The following is a 6,844-nucleotide window of genomic DNA, read 5'->3' as shown; positions in this document are numbered from 1 at the left end:
GTGCGACTGCCCCAACCCCGCTCCTTCCCTGGGAAGAGGTCCCACGCCTGGCCACTCGCGGAAAATCCTCCCATCGTTTTCCCTTGCGCGATGTGAACTCCGCTGCCTCGATCTGTCTTCCCTCGCCCGTTGCCTTCCGTCCCTCTCGTCTTCCCCTCCCCTGTACCACCAAATGAGGAGGAGATCTCCCCCGTGGAAGGAAAGGAATCACAAGTGCTCTTGAAATTCCCCCGATGGGAGTTAGCAGCCTGGGCGTTCTCTCCCTCGTCACTAAATAAAGCCTTAATGTTTACGTCGCACCTGTATTATACCACGGACAGTGTTATCTTACCGGCCGGCATGCATGTGAGGTTTGTGGAGCTAGCAAGTTGAACCAATATAATCAGGCACAAGTGAACGCATGCATCTAGCTACCGGCTTGTCGATCTTGTCTTGTCTGTGGGTCTCTAACTATGTTTTTTTCTTTCTTTTTATTTGAAAAGGGGTGTACCCCGGGTGTCTAACTACGTGACGGTCGACCGGTAATTAACTCTGCCAGTATTCTTGTTTGAGACCCTGGCTAATACAGCCAGCGCATGCATGATGACATCCATGGCCTTATGTTTGTCTTACTCGATCGTGTGATATACATTACGGCTGGCTGGCCGGCCGGCCACCCGGTGGCCCGGTGCATACGAACATGCCTGTGATGCGTGACACGGACAGTGCTCAAGCTCAGCTCGTGCAAGTTAAAAATGATTTGGTTATACTAGGACTCAACCAACTCGTCCAGAGGGCAGGCTTGGTTAAAAGACTCGGCTCGGATTGATTAGTTTCAACTGCCTCGCAAATAGGTATAGTTGAAAGTTGCATCTCCGAGCATAGCACGACATGGTGGTTAGCGAAGGATCGATATCAGCCTTATTTTTTGAGCAAATGGATCGATATCATCTACTAACTCAGTCATGCCGACTGCCTAGCAGCATAGCCCTAGGTTTAAACCGATTCCTCTTCAGAAATACATGTAAATTTATTCATACTCACAGCCATTAAAAGTAGAGAAATTATTAGAATGAGCCGGCCGATCACATGTAAAGTTCGGCCGCTCACGCAGCCGTAAGATCCGAGGTTCATCCGATCATTGGCCGCGTGCCTCTACCATCTTGCAATTTTTCTACAATATCATCTCTATTGCAGAAGTCCTCCAGCAACAACACTTATGTTGTACCAATGTTAGAACAACAAAAATCTGCAACATTAATTGTGTTGCAGAAGTCCTTCTGCAACACATGTTGTAAAAAATTTGGGCGAAAAATATATTCTGTCACAAAACCTCTATTGCAAATATTTCTGCAACATGAGGTTTGTTGCAATGGGTTCTGCAACATTGTCTTTGTTACAAAGATGGAAAAAGGGTCGGACCATGATTGCGCCAGATCAAACAGTTGTGGACGCGATGGATCGGCGGATATTTATAAAAAGATCGTCGACGCCTAGCGTTTTGGATCTAGGATCCAAGAAATTACATAGTATTTCCTACAATTAAATAACTAAAATAGAAAAAGTTGAGACATATTCCTCGTGGTATCAATCCTTGCAAGATGAAGCACTGTAAAGAGTTCAGTAAAGATACCCTGCAAAAAAAAAGAGTTCGGTAAAGATATTGTAATTGAACTGTAGGAGCATCCCAGTTGTCGAGACTTCCTAATCAGCGCCTTTTGCACCAGTTAGGGAACACGGCGCACATGCGCATCGTCGGTTGGGCCAGCCAATTAAAGCAACACTTCATCACTTGATCGTTCCGCCGGTTCGCTCCCTTGCTCGATTGGGGCCTGCATCTGTTGCAACTTGACTTTTGACCACTCATCTTCTGACCCATTGACAATTCACCGTTTTACCCTTTGAGCGATTGACACTATTGACTATTCATAAAAGTTCATCAATATGAAAAATGTTCACGCATTTGAAAAAGTTCACAAATTTGAAAATTGTTTGTAGATTTTCAAAAGCTCAAGAATTTGAAAAATTGTTCAAATTTGAGAAAAAGTTTGTGAATTCAAAAAAGTTTCTAATTTTTTAAAAAGGTTCATGAATTTGCTGAAAATAACATCTTGAATAAAGTTCACGAATTTGAAAAGAAAATTTCATGAAATATACATGAAAAAAGGAAAAGGAAACTAAAAATATAAATAAAAAGGAAAAAAGAAAAGAAAATGAACAAAAACTAGCTGAAAAAAAAAGAACAGTGAACTGGTCCAGGAAATAACCCACCAGAAACCCACACTACCCATGCAGTCATAAGTGGGCTGGCCCGCTTTAGTCATGGGCGGTGTGCCTCTATTTGGCAGACTTGACGGAAGCAACTAGTTAACGAGTGCTCCTTTGGGAGCCTCGCAACGATCAGCGCCATTTGGCGCGCTCTCAGTCATTCGTCACGTGTCGTGCTCTGGACGCTTTCTCCGGATTTTGTTTTTTTTTATTTTTTCGCACGCGTTTTCGGCTTTTTAAACGATTTTTTTGCCATTTTGGTTTTTCCCGGTCTTCCTTAGCTTTTTGATCAAAAAATTTGGGAAAACAAATTTACGCGAAAAAATGCATTTTTTTCTTTCGTGAAAGTCACGGTTTTTTTTCCGTGAGAGGCACGGTTGTGCTTTAGCGAGAGTCACGACCGTGCCTTTTGGAAACGGAAAAAACGTGTTTTTTGTTTTTTTTTCTTTCGCGAGAGTCACGGTTTTGCTTCCGTGAGAGGCACGTTGTGCTTTCACGAGAGTCACAGCCATGCCTCTCAGAAAAGGGAAAAACAAAACACATTTTCTGTATTTTTTTCTTTCGTGAGAGTCACGGTTTTGCTTCCATGAGAGACACGGATGTGCTTTCGTGAGAGTCACGTCCGTGCATCTCAAAAAGGGAAAAAATACGCGTTTTCTGTTTTTTTCTTTCGCGAGAGTCACGGTTTTGCTTCCGTGAGAGGCACGGTTGTGCTTTCGCGAGAGTCACGGCCGTGCCTCTCAGAAACAGAAAAAAACGTGTTTTCTGTTTTTTTTCCTTCCACGAGAGTCATGGTTTTGCTTCCAAGAAAGGCACGGGCGTGCCTCTTTCGGAAAGAGAAAAAATCCGTGCTCCCGGTTTCGGTTTTTTCGCCAGATTTTTTCGTCGGTTTTTTCGTGAAAAAAAAGTTCATCAAAACCAATCAACATGGGATCTAGTTTTGAACATCTCGACGCGAGGAATCCAATAGTGAAAACGGTTCGAGATTTGGACGCACGGTTTAAAAGATAAAATATTTTGAATAAACGGATGTACGAAAAAAAAGAAAAACTTTCAGGTTGCGACAAGTGGCATGTTGCATGTATGCCACTTGTCGCAACCTGGGAAAGTGGAGTGTTTTTTGCAACGAGTACTCCTTAATTAGTGATTTCGGGACTTGACCAAGTTTTCATCTAAAAAAGGATTTGGCCCAGTTGTCGGGTCTTTCTTATTCTCTAAGAGCTTGTTGGACCTGGTGAGCGCGAGTGCTATTTCTCGCTTTAAGCGAGACTGAAGGTTTGTCTCGCGGAAGCATTTCGACAAATCAGGCCGGCCAGTAACGCACAGTGAAACTTAAGCAAAACCGAAGGGTTTTTTCCGAAATCACTAATTAAGGAGTACTCGTTGCAAAGAGCACTCCACTTTCCCAGGTCGCGACAAATGGTGCACATGCAGCGCGCCACTTGTCGCAACCTGGAAATTTTTCCTTTTTTTCGTAGATCCATTTATTCAAAATGTTTTATCTCTTAAACCGTGCGTCCAAATCTCGAACCGTTTTCATTGTTGGATTCCTCGCGTCGAGATCTTCAAAACTAGATCCCATGTTGATAGGTTTTGACAAACTTTTTTTTCACGAAAAAAATAGATGAAAAAACCAGGCGAAAAAACCGGACCGGAAGCATTGTTTTTTTTCCTTTCCGAAAGAGGCACGTCCGTGCCTCTCGCGAAATCACAACCATGCCTCTCGTGGAAGCAAAACCGTGACTCTCGTGGAAGGAAAAAAAACAGAAAATGCGTTTTTTTCCGTTTCCGAGAGGCACGGCCGTGACTCTCGCGAAAGCACAACCGTGCCTCTCGCGAAAGCAAAACCGTGACTCTCGCGAAAAAAAAAACAGAAAACGCGTATTTTTCCCTTTCCGAGAGGCACGGCCGTGACTTTCGCGAAAGCACAACCGTACCTCTCGCGGAAGCAAAACCATGACTCTCCCGAAAAAAAAAACAAAAAACGCGTTTTGTTTTTCCTTTTTGAGAGGCACGACCGTGACTCTCGCGATCCGTGCCTCTCGCGGAAGAAAAACCGTGACTCTCGCAAAAGAAAAAAAACAGAAAACGCATTTTTTTTCGTTTCCAAAAGGCACGGTCGTGACTCTTTGCTAAAGCACAACCGTGCCTCTCGCGGAAGAAAAACCGTAACTTTCGCGAAAGGAAAAAGAAAAAGAAAATGCGTTTTTCCGCGTAAAAAAAAATTTCGAAATTTTTTTTTGCTCGACAAGCTAAGAAAGACTGGGGGGAAACCAAAACGTTGGAAAAAAACCGTTTAAAAAGCCGAAAACACGTGCGGAAAAATAAAAAAACAAAATCCGAAGGAAGCGTCCAGAGCGCGACACGTGGAAAATGGCTGAGAGCGCGCCAAGTGACACTGATCGTTGCGAGGCTCCTGAAGGAGCGCTCGTTAACTAGTTGCTCCTGTTTTTCTTGCTGAAGCGTTTTGACTAATCAGGCCACCCCACTAGCGCACAGTGAAACAGAAAAATTAGGAAGAAAATGAGGGCGCTAGCCACTCCGCAACTTTTGACTTCATATTTAACGAGGATGCGCACGCTACTTGAGGTAAAACACCGGAGTTTCTTTTTTATTATTTCTCCATTTTTCCATTTTTTGAATAAGTGGTCAATATTTTTTGTATAGATGTTCAACATTGTCCGAACACTTATTCAATTAAATACTTGTTCAACATTTATATAGTTATTCCAAAAAGTTCAAATACCTATTCGACATTTTTCAAATACTAAGTCAAGATTTTTTAATAGTTATTCAACATTTTTTAAATACTTGTTCAATATTTGTAATACTTATTCAATATTTTTAAAATACTTGTCCAACATTTTTTATATACTTGTTCAACATTTTCTAATACTTCATCAACATTTTTCAAATACTGCCTCAACATTTTTATACTTACTGAACATTGTCAAATACTTGTTCAACATTTTTTAAATTCTTGTTCAAGATTTTTTAATACTTATTCAACATTTTTTGAATACTTGTTCAACATTTTTAAAATAGGTTTTTAAAGTGTTTTTGTAATATATTAAAGTATAAAGAAAAGTACAAAATAAAGGAAAAATAGGAACGGAAAACTGAAAAAAAAAATAGGTTGTGGCCGCGTGCGGATCCCGTCGTTGACTGGTTGCAACTTCCCGTTCTGCCAATGGCAACACCTGCCATCGATGCTCCATTGCTCCAGCACTCCGGTGCGTCACCCCGCTCCGCGCCGTCGACGCTCACCACTTGAGTTTCCCGCAAACAAACGACCACCAACCGCAGCATAGAACGGATGTAGCAAAAAAGACTGTCGATCATAGCAGAAAACAACGATGGTTGTAGCAAAAACACCGTTGTCGTCGCCCGCGGGTTGCAGCTTGCCATGAATGGACGTAGCAAAAAATTCACCGGTAGTAGCAAAAAGCGATGACGCTTGCAGCAAAAGCATCATGGCCACCGTGACGGTGGAAGCCCCACCGACGCAGCTTGCAGCAAAAAAACTGTTGTATCAAAAAAGCGTGGCGGCCGTCACGAGGGTCACAACTCAGCTATAGATGAATGCAACAAAAATCCCCACCGGATATAGCAAAATCCAACGGCAGTGGCAGTAAAAAATACATCATCTCTATTTGGTTGCAACTCGCTGTCCGAGGTAGCCGTCCATGCTATCGACCTCTGGCAGCTTTTTCTGCCCCCTATTCCAGCATGGCCGTTGTATGGTTGTAGCTTTCTCGACGGAACCATCCATGGTGGCGCCAATTTTTTCATGTGAAGGTCTTGGGACGAGGTAGTGAAAGGCAGCGATGGCGCGGTCATGAATCACAGCCAGCTTCGCAAATGTGGGAAAGAGGGAAGAGAAGAACGAAGAAGGAAGAGATAAGGCATGAGCTTTGCTCGCGTGTGGGTCCACTGTCGCTGACGTGTCGCGATATGAATAGCTAGGGGCTGCGAGCGTGGATGGACCGGCCGAAGCTTCGGCCAACGCACAGTTTACAAACGTTTTCCTATGTAAACTGGGCCATGACAACACTTGTTTTTCTCCATTCTTAATGCACAAATGATGTTGTGAGCTTCTTCTATGCACCCCACCACAAAGAAATGATCTTATACACCTTCTATTCATCTCTCTTCACTCGAATCGCGGTGGCTTGAATCTCTGGAGGAGCCGTCCTCAATGCAATAACTCAGATGCTTTTTGGGTATATTATATGTATATGGGGACTAGGAGAATTTCTCCATCCACCTAGCTCTCCATCGCTCCATGCAGAAATGTGCTTGACAAAGGACTGAGCCGATCCGGCAGGAAGCCATCGCTTCCACGGATGTGGCCCTTGGATCTGCTCGCACAGGTAGCTCGAGGCGCATATGAACGCGACAAGTGACCCTTGGCTGGCAACGCAGCCCTCGCGGTGGAGCCTCGTCCCCGTGATTTTGGGCTCCGATTCTGAGGTCAACGCCTGTAGATGGCCCTACCGTGGATGTGACGAGATGCCAAGTCGCACGCTGTGTCGGAGGCCAAGAAGCAGCAAAGGAGGATGGTGCATGCCCTCACAAAGAACAAAACCGATCGGTC

This window comes from Triticum dicoccoides, chromosome 7A (genome assembly GCF_002162155.2).
Source record: "Triticum dicoccoides isolate Atlit2015 ecotype Zavitan chromosome 7A, WEW_v2.0, whole genome shotgun sequence".
NCBI classification, from domain to species: domain Eukaryota; kingdom Viridiplantae; phylum Streptophyta; class Magnoliopsida; order Poales; family Poaceae; genus Triticum; species Triticum dicoccoides.
The sequence above is the reverse complement of the archived record's forward strand: the minus strand, read 5'-3'. Positions refer to the sequence as shown.